Source organism: Solanum lycopersicum, chromosome 5 (genome assembly GCF_036512215.1).
Source record: "Solanum lycopersicum chromosome 5, SLM_r2.1".
In the NCBI taxonomy this organism is placed as follows: Eukaryota; Viridiplantae; Streptophyta; class Magnoliopsida; order Solanales; family Solanaceae; genus Solanum; species Solanum lycopersicum.
The window spans coordinates 12,900,673-12,915,341 of NC_090804.1; the positions used below are offsets into that span (position 1 = coordinate 12,900,673).

The 14,669-nt window shown below is 30.2% G+C and overlaps 1 long non-coding RNA gene across 1 annotated transcript in view; it reads left to right on the forward strand.

Moving 5' to 3' along the window:
- Positions 1–5,386: 5,386 nt before the first annotated feature.
- LOC138348525 (uncharacterized) overlaps positions 5,387–14,669 on the forward strand; it is a 29,058-nt gene continuing 19,775 nt past the window's right edge. The window contains exon 1 of the long non-coding RNA XR_011221177.1: positions 5,387–5,540. This is a non-coding gene — a long non-coding RNA (uncharacterized lncRNA). The remainder of the gene's footprint in view (positions 5,541–14,669) is intronic.

Below are 14,669 nucleotides of genomic sequence, written 5' to 3' on the forward strand. Positions count from 1 at the left end.
TGAAGCTGATAAGACAAAAACACGCTATCTAAATAATTTTATAAAATTTTATCTTAGATATAATTTAAACTTATGACAAGATATATATATATATATATATATATATATATATATATATATATATATATATATATGCCAAGATCTCAAAGGTAAAATACTAATAACAATTGATTTTTATCAAATTAAATTTTAAAAAAGAGATATCAGTTGCCCTTTTAGCAAAATCAGTGTAGGATAAAGGAGCTGCTTCATCATATTTACCAAGAAACTATGTAACTCCTTCAATTTATCTATTATAGTTTAAATTTTAAATATGACTTTAAATGTAAAATAAATTTATATATTTGAAAATTATGTTTAAAAAATACAATAATTTCATAATAATTAATAGTAAATCAAAATATCTAAAAGACACATAAATCATAAGTAAATAAATTTATTTGACTCTCAAAATACGAATATAATTTCATATATTGAAATCGAAAAAGTTTCAATTTTTTTTTTATCTTTCTTATTTATTATCAAAACGGGTAATTAACTAACATGATAAAATTTTAATTATGCGTGTTCCACTTGGTCATTAGACGATGACTTTGGATCTTATCTTTTAAGATTTAAGATAAGATATGATTAGAAAAATAAAATAATGATATGAATTAGGTACTCCTCTTCATTTTAAATTTTATTTTAAGGACATAGAGGCTCACAAATACATTTATTAAGTACTAGCAGCGATTATAAATAGCTTAAAAGATTCGCAAATACTTTTTTTTATTTCATTTTAGTTGATTATTTTTTATTTTATATTGTATTTATAAAATGTCAATAAATAATTTACTTGTTCAATGCTTTTAAATTACTATTATTTTAATAAATAACTAATATAAAATAACTATTTTTAATATAATAATCCATTAATATAAAACAGATAAATTAAAATATATATTAATTATTCACGTGTATTGTAGGAAAATATTTGTGAAATTTAGGACATCTCTTTAGGAGCTGACGGCTATATTCCCTTTCTTTTTTGGGTCAAACCACGTGCTGATGAGTTTTTAAAAATTATACTTTAAATTTCAGACTTTAAAATTTCCAACCCAAAAAGGAAAATAAATAAGAGTGATCGTAAAAGAAATATTGGAGAACTTTGTGAGTGCAAGAGAATAGAAATTGGATATTTTTTCAGCATTTAATTTTTAAGATGTATTATTAGGAAAAAAATTAAAATACTTAATTATGTTTTATATTGTTTGATTCATGTTGATAAGTTATACCTCTTAAAAAATTTAAATAAATGTGTTTTTTACTGATAAATGATGCTTTAAAATTTTTAAATTTATTTTTTATTATTTTATATAGTTATGTAATACGAAAAATTAAAAAAATATAATAAAATTTAAATTGAACAAGTGTTACTATTATTATTATATTAACTATATAAGAAATGTCAATAAGTTGTTTTCTCTCAATGCGTCTGCTTGTCGATGGAGGGTATTCTGATAATTTTATTTATCATTTATTTTACAGTGCTGCTTCATAAAGAACTGCTATTTTATCTTCTATTTATTATACCTTTAGTAAATAATATGTGGATTAAATAATTAATTTTGGGGGCAATATATATATATATATATATATATAACGTTTAAATACATTGTGTTCATCATAAATTCGTAATACATTATGTATATTACAATATATTGCATTAAATAATATATCCTATTGATACATTGTGTAAATATTACATTCAAAAGCATAAAAGAGTAAAGGTTTTTGTAATTTTTTAATTAATAATTTTACTTAAAATTATGCTAAAATAAACTATATATAATTTGCTAAAACTTAATGTTATTAAACCCGTAACACAACATAGACTATATTAATTAGTATTCAAACAACAATTTTTACTGCATATTTCCTCTGTACAATAATACTTATTCAATATTGATTTAATATTTTTTTAAAAAAATTATGAATACAAAGATAATTTTATTATATTATCATTTAAATATAATAATTAAAGTACAATATTTTTAAAAATATAATACAAAAATAATTATAATAAATGATAAGAATAAATTAGAAATTGAGTGTAAAATTAATTATTAATTTCATAACGTAAGCAAATACTTCCTCTATCGTTTTTATATGTCATCTTTTTAATGCATTTGCATTAAGAAATGATGTAACTTTTCGCTTTTATAATAAATAAAATTCGTTAACTATTTTATTAAGAATAATAAATAAAAGATAATAATTTATATATAAGTTTTATAAAATAATAAATATTATAATTTAACTATTTATAAAAAATAATATATAAAACATAATTAAAAAAATATTAATAAATATTTCAAAATAATATAATAACCAACTATGTAATTAATAAAAAGGAAGTACATGAGAGATTCATTTAATCTAAACAATGTTGTATTGTTCCAAAGGTCATCAAAATTGGAAAATGTATGGCGGCTCTCTTCTTTTCGCCAGTCAAGATTACCACCTTTGCCTAAATGAACTAGCGACTTTTATTCAAGTTCCTCAATTCTAGATTAATGTTTGATTTTTAGTTCTTTCTAATTATTTAAAATAATTAATTATTTAAAATTTACTATTTGATTTTTTATTATTTCTCTTTTTCTTATTGTAGTTTTACAATTTTTTATTTCTTTCATTGTTATTTACTTGTTAAATATTTTTAATTTATTATTTTGTTATTGTTGGCTAATAAAGGGAGAACAATTTTTTTCTATTTTATTATATGCTGAATTTATTAACATCGAATTAATATCAATAAAAAAATGTAGAATCTAAATATGTTTAAGAATATCAAGTCCTGATGGTAAAATGGTAAAATTATTAATCAATCATTCTTTTTAATAGGTGCATCAAATTAAGTTAAAAGAGACATAGGGAGTAAGAGATAGATTGCACTAATTATAAATATTATATTTATAATTTCATAAATAATAATAATAAAATTATGATTTAAATTATATTTTAAAATATTTCTCTTAATAAATGTATATTATCTCACAAATTCAATTGATAAAAGAAGTAATCTATATTTATCAAACGTTGTCTTAAATTCCTAGTTTCCAATTTATTGATGAACGGAAGGAAAAAAACATAAAGTATCATAGTGTAGCTGCATATGTGTTATTTATGAGCTAATTTATGATATATTTTGGACATTTGGAATTAAGTTTTATAATTTTGATACAGAACTTTTTAAGTATTTTGAAGTGAAATTTGAATATTTTTTAATACATAAAAAATATTATCGCCACAATTATTGACACTTTTTAAAAAGGATGTAAAAGATATTCACAATTTTTACATAAGTTGAGAGAAGAAAAATATCTTATAAGGACAATATTCAGTCATTTAATAAAATCTGAATAAAACTTTTATATCCATTTATTTTTACTCGACATATTTAGACTTTGATATACTTATTTAAAAATTATGCATAATTATTTTTACCACACCACTCTATTCACTATTAACTATTGTTTTGTATTAAATCTTGGAACAAACATTTGGGAATTAGCGCTTAATGCTCAGAGTAAGACATAAAAAAAAAATATTCCTCCTTTTAAGATACCTTAAAATGAGAAATTAAAAAAATTTAAATAATAACCAAGTAAAAAAGAATGGATAAATTCATACGCATCAAAAAAAAACAAAAAATAATATAATAAATAAAAAAGGTAACACGTTTTCTAACTTTTTCGTTACTTCTAAATTTCTTATTCCATTGATGAATACATATAGTCCACAATTTTGGACTAACAATAGTTAATAAGTTGCAACTTTTCCACGTACATTGAATTCATTCCTGGTGATTTTTCTAGTGCACATGAGCTCTTTATTTTGAATAAAAAGCATATTTTACTCCATTAGGGTTGGTGGCAGACTGACACTTTGACTGACTTATTAAATCTATCCTTCTAGACATTTTTTTTATTATTATTTGATGATGATGTTTTATTAATTCATTTTTTCTAGAAATGGTAACTAGTGTACAAAAAAGAATTAGATGAGGTGACTTCAATATGAAGATTGCTCTTACCAAGCCATCAATGAAAATAATCAGGACAAGGACCAAGAAGTGATCAAACAGTCAACCCCAAAATATATACAGAAAATATTACGATTTTATTGGATTTAAATTTATAAATTAACTTGGATTTTATTAAATTTAAGAAAATAGTTCAAAGGTATATGACAATTTGAGATAAAATTAAATGAGTCACTAAAATTATGACAAGTGTCAAAGTTATGTGATTATCCAAGTATAATTAAATGAACCACTAAAATTATGTCACTTGTCAAAGTTATGTGACAATTTAAGTCAAATTAAATAAGTCACTAAGATCATGTCACATGTTAAAGTTAAGTAGCAATTCAAGTCAAATTTAACAAGCCACTAGAATGATGTCGCGAGTTAAAGTTATATGACAATTCAAGTCAAATTACATGAATCACAACAAACATGTCACATGTATAGATGACATGTTCCGATCAATCAAATCAAAGTTTTTTCACATAGGAATGTGATTTGTCAGTTCAAATGGACCAATCAAATCACACAAGTACCTCGCCCCCACAACTAAATAAGTGCCTCGCCCCCACAACTAAATAAGTGTTCTCATTATTCTTAGATGGAGGAGTTCAAAAGAACAAGAGCAAGAAGAGAGCTCGTGGATCAAATGTTGCAAATTCTCTACTAGCTGCAAGTTCAAGCAATCAAGTTCAAGATCAACAACAAAGGAAAATATCAAGATAATCAAGAACAAGTTACTTGTTCATGTGCATTATTCGTCATAACCATACGAGTGTTCGTAACGAATAATTCAAACCCAAATTCAAAGACAAAGATTTAAAATCAAGTTATTCAAGCCCTTGACTCTAAATCAAAATCAGTTCCAATATATTTCACATTACTCGAAGAATCAGAGGATTGTCAGGGAGATTGTAACATGCACTACTGTAACACCCCGACTTCGAGAAGGTCAAAATAGCAAGTTTCACCAGCCTTTGGTGTCCATTGACGGAGGCCAACCAAGACATGTGGACTGAGTCACGTGGGTTTGGTATGTGGATTGGCTACCCAAAAGGGGTCATGGGACCATGAACCACGGCCGTACCAACGCACCGTCGTTGGGTCCACAGTCCGTGAATCATGACCCCTAAATCCACTTTCTGGCCAGGAAGGATAGACCAGCAGGAAGGGCCGTCGGTCCAAGATGTCATGGGTAGGACAAGAATTACTTAAAGGGGTATTTGGGTCTTTTCTTGATTATTTTATCCCTATACTACATCGTTTTACCCTTCATCTACGGACCTATATAAGTGGTTTATTTCAACCCTCAAGTTAGTTCATTCACTTCATTCTCTTAAAAATCAACAAATGAAGTTTAGTCTTTCTCTCCTAAGGATAATTCTTTCTCTAAAAGCTTGAAGAAGAAGATTCTATCTAGGGTCCAAGATCAAACCTCCATTCTTTAAATACTTTGGGTTTTGATATCAAGGTATGATAGTTTTCATCCATGGATTTCTTCCATTCGTGGTGTTCCCAAATTTCCTATTTTCAAAGTTAGAATCTCCAATTGAGTTAGTATTTTCTTCATTGCCATAAATTCTCTTCAATGTTGATTTAAATGATTGAATTATGATCTCTTATGTATGGATTGATTAAATACTATATTTTTTTTATGATGATTCCCCATGAACCCATGTAAATCTCATGTTTTCCAATTATGATGATGTGATAGTGTTTTTGAATTATGAAAGAGGAGATTATGAAATTAATCATGTTATTATGAAAATTATGTATATGTTTTAAGGTTGCTTTCACAGTAAAGTATCAATGATGATGTTTTTGTTGTGTTGTTGAAAGGATTTTCTCATATACACATGAAAGTATGATTGTGAATATTTTTTTTTGACATAGTAAGGATTCTAAGGTTGAAAGGTTTTCTCACCTAATTGAATCAAAGATAAAGAGCTATCCTAATGAAACCTAGCTTGAATTGGATACTTAATTGTACCTTTCCATGATATTTATGACTTAGATCGGATTGACCAAATGACATGCCATTCCATGGATAATAAGAACAAGTAAGAACTGACTATTTTGTGAATTTTATGCTTAACACCAAGATGATATTGAGATGGAAGCTCTCCTGTTAGTAGAGGTCGAGCTTCTAGAAGCAATCTCCTTATCCCTTACCTATGTGGCACCATAGGATGTTGTCTATATAGACATTAGATGGTGGACCCACTAAAGCTAGAAATTCATGGTCCTTACCTTGGCAAGTAAGACAACCCTTTTCGGTGTGGGAGACACCGGAGGATCATGTTACAACTCATATGGTCTCTATGTCGGTTAAGGCTACTTTCCACAATTATAATGAATTAAGATTACTTCAAGAAGTATCTCATATGTGTCAAAAGGTTCTAAAGGTATTAGCCTGTGAGGGAGAGAAAGAGAGCATCTAATTATTTTTTTTTAGAAAAAGATGAATATTATACCAAAACGGAATTGGTGATCTTTGTCCTTGGATAAAGATCAATGGACGTTTCTCTCGGAAAAAAGGAAGGGGGAAAAACGAAAAAAAGCAAGACTTAGGGATTTAAGTATTGTTTGGGGCATGAACTCGTTTGGTATGCGCTTAGACAGATTGGGTTATTATTGTTTGGACTTAACATGGATCTGAACTGAATTCTTTTTGGCATTTTCCTTTTTTTCTTTAAATTATTTTGGGCTTCTAACTTAATAACTAGTATAATATATTAAAAGATAACAATTAAAAATTTACATAAGAAAAATATTAATATCACGACTTTATGCTAATATAATATACAAATAAAAAATATACTTATAAATAATTTAATAAATACAAATGTTGAAATAAAATGACCAAAATTGATTATTTAAGAAAAAAAGGCGTAAAAACTGAAAATGGTAATTTTGATGATAAAATATATATTTTTAGTGGTAATTATAAAAATACAACGACGACGATAATAATAGTAATGATTAATAGCCATAGTAGAAAAGGAAGTTGTGAAAATAATAAATTTAGAAGCTCTAATACAATGAATTTGGAAGAAAGGAGGGCTAATTGGTGTCAACAGGGACAATTGGGGAGGTATCCTTGGACATGTTGATTAGTCTTGCTACCTTTTCCATATTCTTTCAAGTCATGGCCTTTCCTTCTTTATACAACCTATTGCTTGGTCACCCATGGATATATATGGATGAAGTGGTGCCTTCCCCTCTTCGTCAATTTTGAAATTTTGATGAAAGCAGGAGAAAGTGGTATTACAAGGGGAACGAGAGCATCCTATCTATGTGGTCGAAGGGAGATATCATTTAGATGGAGAGCGAGTTTCCATATATCGAAGCTCGTCGGCAATGTTGAGGGAAAGCCTTGGTATAACCAAAAGATCTTGGATATGATGCACACGCTTGACTTTGAGATTTGGAAAGGTTTGGGTTAAGATTACAAGGAGTTGTTAAACCCATAAAATTTATTTCTAAGTCGACACTCTTGGTTGGGCTACAACTATGAAGAGTGGCTTAATTGGCGGCCACCTATAGATGGCTACAATTACCTATTGAAGAAGCTCATACTACCACTACACCAGTCATTTCGACCTTTCGGGTTCATAAGTAGTATCACTTGTGAGCTTCTAGAGGGAAAGAAGGGTTTTTCCTTAACAAAGAGAAATACATAGAAGAGCTTCGATGTCGTTATCAATGAGGAGGAGGAGGACGGGGACCCTAGAAGAATCAAGAAAGCAAAAGCCACCGTAAGCAATTGGAGTTCAACCCTATCCAGACCTCACCAGACATCTTGGTAGATTTGGAAGATGATTTTATATTAGTTTTCAAACATTTTCAATAAAATATTCATGTTTTTTACATTTCCAGTGTTTTAGTATTAGTATTATGTTGAAACTTTCAATGTTAGACATTGAGAAGTTAAAGTTTTTGTTTACCAATTTATAAATATTCTTTATTTATTTTTTCATTGTTTTCGTTCAACAAAATTACTTATAAAATTTTTGAATTTAAGATTGTGTCACATAATGAGACTGTGCAACTTAATAAAAGTGAGTTAGAAGAGGTTGAAGAAAGTGAGGTGCCTGAAAAATTAGTTAGAAAGGTTGAAGAATTTGAGAAAAGCTCAATGCAAACTTAATGAAAATATATTTTGTGAATATAGGAGATTCAAAAGAAGCACAAGGAATTTTAATAAGTATCTGCATGAGGGAAGATGACAAAAAGGAACACTTTGAGTGTCTCATGGAGAACAAGGATGGTTTCTCTTGGTCTTATGAATATCTGATATAATTAAGTACTTCGATAGTAGCTCATTGATTTTCCACTGATCCACCTTTCCCTCCTATGAAGCAGAAGCTTAGAAAATACAAATCTGAGTTTTGAAAATCAATGAGAAAATATATAAGCAATTAGGGGCTTGAATTCTTCAAGTGACTAAGTATCCAACCTGACTTTCCAATGTCGTTCTAGTGCCTAAGAAATATGGGAAACATAGAGTCTATGTGGATTATCGAGATTTTAACAAGATCAATCCCTAGGATAATTTTTCATTGTCAAATATACACATCTTGATTGACAGTTGTTCCAAGCATGAAAAACAATCATTCATGGACTGCTATGTTGGTTATCATCACATCGACATGCACATTATATAGAAAATTGTTTTCATCACACCTTGAGGTGTTTACAATTACATGTGGTGCATTTTGGGTTAAAAAAGTTGAGGCTACACACATGAGACCAATACCTACTTTGTTTCATGACATGATCCACAAGGAAATTAAAATTTATATATACGGTGTCATCATCAAATCAAAAAAGTACTTGAATAATCTAGATCTCCTAAAATTCTTTGCTAGTTTGTGCAAGTACAATTTGAAGTTGAATCTTAAAAGATATGCCCTCCGATTCTTGCTGGAGATCTACTGGGTTTCATTATCAGCCATCAAGTCTAATCCATAAAAAATCAAACTCATCTTGATCTTCATCCGCCGAAGAGCATAAAATCGGTGATGAGTTTCTTGGGACAATTCAACTATATTAATCATTTAATTTCTCAATCTACTATCATCTGTGTACCAAGTTATTGAAGAAAGATGTCACTGTCAAATGCACCGAAGAATGTCAACAATCATTTGAAAAGATTAGAGATTATTTTTAATTCTATCAGAATTTGGTAGACCATCGGTTTTGTACTTATTAGTGTTGGACAATGCCTTTAGTTGCATCCTGGGGAAATAAGATAAGATAAGAATGAGGGTGCAGGAAATTTACAATATGAGCAAGAAGTTCACATCATATAAGGCCCGATATTCTTTGTTGGAACGTACCTATCGTGATTTGAATTAGGCTGCTCAGTAGTTGCGATACTACTTCTCCTTACATACAACATATTTGATCTCAAGGATGGAACCTTTGAATTACATTTTTTTAAAAGCCCATGCCTACAAGTAGACTGGGTAAATGAACGATAGTATTGAGGGAGTTGATATAGTATATGTCAGACAAAAAGTGGTGAAGGCACATGTATTAACAGATCATTTGGATCGAAACCCGTAGAAGAGAAGTATATACCTTTGAAGACTTACTTTTCTGATGAAGAAGTAACTTTTGTGGGGGAAAGACATCTCTGAAGAGTACAATGATTGGAGGATTTTTTTTGATAGGGCTAAGAATTTAAATGGGTAGTATGAGAGTTGCGATCTCGCCAACTAGTCAGCACTATCCAACAGGAGGAAAACTTATATTTCTTTTTTCCGATAATAAGGTTGAATATGAAGCTTGCATTTTAGGACTCGAGAAATTGATCTAAATATCCAAGAGAAGTTAGTAATTGGAGATTTAGATTTATTTGTTCATCAGGTACGAAATGTGTGGGTGACCAAGAATTTAGAGCTTCTACCATATTTAGAGTGTGTACATCGATTATACAAGAGGTTCATCAATGTTAAATTCAATCATGTTTTGAGAATTCAGAACGAGTTCAGGTACACTTTATCTACTTTATCCTCTGTAATACAACATCTAGATTAGGATTACATTGATAATATTTATATTCATACACAAGAGCAACCAACTTACTACTTTCATGTTTAGGAAAATCTTGACGGGAAACCCTGGTACAATGATGTTCAGGGGTACTTAAAGAATGGTGACTAACCAAAGAATGCAAGAAGAGAACAAAAATTCATGATTTGGAGGTTGGCAAATCAATTCTTTCCAAGTGGAGAAGTCTAGTGTAAGAGGACTCTCGATTTAGGTTTGCGATGGTACATTGATGCTGGAGAAGCATCATGGTTGGTTGAAGAGTTACATGCAGGAACATGTGGTTCTCACATGAATAGTTTTACCATGGAAAAGAAGACTCTGAAATCTAGATATTTTTTATCGACCCTAGAGACATATTATATCTTTTATGTCTAGAAATGTCATCAATGTCAGGCTCATGCAAATATGATACGAGTTCCTCCCAACAAACTCCATGTTACTAGTTCACCTTGGCCATTCGTATCTTGGGGAATATACGTCATGGTCCAATTGAATCACAACATACAATGGCATAAATTCATTCTTGTTGAAATCAACTACTTCACCAAATTGGTCAAAGCCACCTCTTACAAATCGTTTACAAAGAAGATTGTAAGATAAATTTTTCAAAAGTCATATCAGTTGTTGGTTTGAAATCCGTTAATCAATTGTTACAAATAATGGGAAAAGTACTGATTTGATGAAGCCATTATGTGAGGTATTCAAGATCAATTATTAAAGTACTACAATATACATGCCACAGATGGATGAGGTGGTTGAGGATGCAAACAAGAACATCAAAAGGATACTACTCAAAATGATTAACATTTACAAGAATTGGCATGAAACTTCTCATTTACTTTGCAAGGGTATTATGCTACCGGGTTTTACACATTATTCTTTTGTGTTTGATAATGAAATTCTGATACTTGTTTGAGTGAAAATACCTGCTTTAAGGATCATTTAAGAAGTAGAGATAAGCGATGCTAAATGGGTACAAAACCAATTGAAAAACTTAGCATTAATTGACGAGAAGGATCAATGCAATCTTTTATGGTCAACTTTATCAAAATAGAATGACCAGAGCTTTCAATAATAACATCAGAACAAGACACTTCTTACATGACAACTAGTTTTGAAGTGCATTTTTCCAAATCAAGATGAGGCAAAGGGTAAATTCGCATCGAACTGGCAATGTCTATACATTGTCTTTCTGGTGTTGACATGTAGAGAACGCCTACTAGAAAAAATGAATGGTGAAACTTTTCCTAGACGTATCAACTTAGATGTTGGGAAAATAATACTATATCTAAGCTTTGATTTATGCTCTTTAGATTGTAATTTGTAATTACATTAGACATGATTTCTGTTTAAGCGGAAATACATAGGCGATCCTAACAAGTTTGATCTCGTCCTTATAAAATTCCAGTTTCCTTGATTATGTAAGCGGGGTAGATTTTTCTAAAGGGTCTCAAAATTTTTATGAAAAAGAGCATTCTCTTGCAAACCGTAAAATTCGGGCATAATTTTGTGGAGGATCTGAAAAATTCATAGCAAGCGATCCAAAACGCACAACAAAAATCAAATATCAAAAGTTCTATAATTGGGCAGAATTTTTTGAATGATTTATAAATTTATGCGATGTATATCGAAATTGAAAGGAACCCTCCCAATCGGCCGTTGTAAAGTCTCAATATGTGTCATGATGAAGGATTTTACAACATTTTATACAACTAACATTTTCATATTCTTCAAAATCTTTTTTTACAAAAAAAATTATTTTTCACTATTTTTATATCGCCTAAAAGAAAATGCCCGAAAAGATCTAAATGGGAGAAAAGGAGTATGCAAACAAAATAGAGATACAAATGAACCTGTCTTATTTATAAACTCACAATTTTCATTTGAGTGCACAGAGACATGTATATATGCAAGAAGAAATTTCAATCCGAACAATCGTCACTAAATAGCGTTCTGTCCTGCCAATAAGATGAGGGAACAAGCTACTTTTGATATTTATTCTTAATAATCGCTAACAAATGACACTGTATTCTTCTAGTAAAATGAAGGATCATGCTACTTTATACTCATAATTGTAATGTTGAGCTTGACAACTCCCACTAAATAACGCTCTCTCATTTCAATAAGATGAAGGACCATACTACTTTGATAGATATTGATCCCGACAATCACCATAAAATGACGCTCTATCCTTTCAATCATACAAATGATCAATTTACTTTATACTAAGCCCGACAATCAATAGTAAACAGAATCTAGTTCTTCCAATTTGATGAAGGTATAATATATTTCATATTCTCACCTACTATATTGGGCTTGAAATGACACTCGGGCCTTCCAATAAGGTGAATTCTAAGCTATTTTTCGCTCTCAAGCATTAAAATATACTCAAAAATTGTATTTGCCCGAAGGTTGCATTGTGCTTGAGAATTGCATCTTTCCGAGAAATTAAATGTGCTTAAATAGTAAATATACCGAAAGACTATGTTGTTCCCAATAATTATATGTGCCCAAAAAATTACATGTGCCCGAAGATTGCATTGTGCTCGAGAATTTTATGTGTTTGAGAAATAGGATAAGCTGGAAAAATTGAATTTTGCCTGAATATTGCATCCTTCATGAAAATTAAACGTGATTGACAAATGGATTGTTCTCAAAATATTGCATGTGCCCCAATATTTCATTGTGCCTCTCAATTGTATGTGCCCAAGAAATTACATGCGTCCGAGAAATTGTATTGTGTCCAAAGATTACATTGTGCTAGAAGAGTACATATGCCATAGAATGCATTGTAATCGAGATATTGCATGTTCCCAAAGAGTTCACTATGCTCGATAATTGCATGTTCCCAAAAAGTTGCATGTCCCCGAGAAATTACATTGTGCTTGAAGATCGCATTTACTCGACTGTAACATATCTTTTGAAATTTATTTCAGATATATTTAATTGTTTGTGTGTGAAATGTTATTTATTCACTCTTTCATTATTGAGTAAAAAATGTGCATTTTTAAAAATAAATTTCATATTTTAATTTGTAGATTTTAAGAGAAAGCTGCAAAGAGTAATTGGGTAATTGCAGTAATAAATATGGTTTATCTTATAATGTGTATCGATTACCACATCTTGAAGAAAGTCACCATGAAAAATAATGATCCCCAACATTCGAGAACAACATTCAGGACATATTTCATGGTGCCACTTATTTCTCTAAGATAGACCTCAGTTTCGATTATCATCAGTTCAAAGTGAGGAGAAAGTTACATTTCGAGAACAACATTCAGGACATATATAGTAATTATGAGTTTGTTGTAGTAAACTTTGGCTTGATTAACTCTCATGCAACACTCATGGATCATATGACAGAGTATTTAAACACTATTTGTATATGTTTGTTATTGTATTCATCGATGATATCGTGATTTACTCGAGGAATGAATAGAATCATGTCAATCATCTAAAAAATTCCTCGAAACTCTCAATGACTTAGAATTATATGCCAAATTTTCTAAGTGTGAGTTCTGTCTTGAATTTGTAGCGTTCTTAGGCCACATTATGTCTGGCAAAGGAATTCAAGTCGACACTTAAAAGATTAAGGTCGTGCGGAATTGACCTAAACCACCTCCCAATTGATATTGATATAATTTTTGGGGTTGGCTGGTTACTATAGAAGATCGTTAAGGGATTTTCATATATTTCTTCCCCATTGACTAAGTTGACCATGAAAGTTGTCGTATGTAAGAAGAGAAACTTATACAAAATTTTCTTTTTAGGATCCAATCTTACTGTGCAGAATTATTTCTTATTCGCACAAAAGTTGTTAAGGTGATCGATGGATTATGTTGTAGCTCTTTATGGTCTAGAGAGTGGCATATCACCAAGAAAACTCTTGTAGCCTAGGAGTAAACTTGTTGCCTTAAATCTGTTTAAGGCATTCAACTGCATAATATACAATTATGGAACCACGTAGTAGTGACAAATATGTTTTGGGAATTGGATAATAAAACATAGTGGATCAAGTGGATACATGTTGTTTTATATAAGGGACCAGAACACACAGACTCCCCATAGTTAAGCGTGTTGGATGACTAGAAAGATTATGGGCGCAAAAATATAGTTATTAAATGCAGAAAATGATAGCAAGTAAGGGAGCTTGATCAAACATATTTACTTATTTCTGGTAGGGGACCAATCCAGGGTAGGATGAAAAAGCCTTGTTGATAAGCTCAAATCACACCTCTCTAAAGAAGTATAAGCGGTCGTAATCAAGTAGAGGACCCAACTAGTAGGTTGGGGTCGATCCCACAAGGAAAATGGTCTATACTTTACTTCAATTCACAATTAAGTCTATTTAGCCAATGTCTTTCCAAAAACAAGTAATTAAAGGAGGGGGGGGGGGGGGGGAGGTTATGAAACAAGTTTCTTAAACAATCTCAGTTAACAAGTATACGAAAAATAAATGTTGAGCTTTTATCAAGTTGTGAGAATAAATAGGGTATATGTGTTCCCTACCAGTTCATAACGACGTATTCCTTGCAATAGC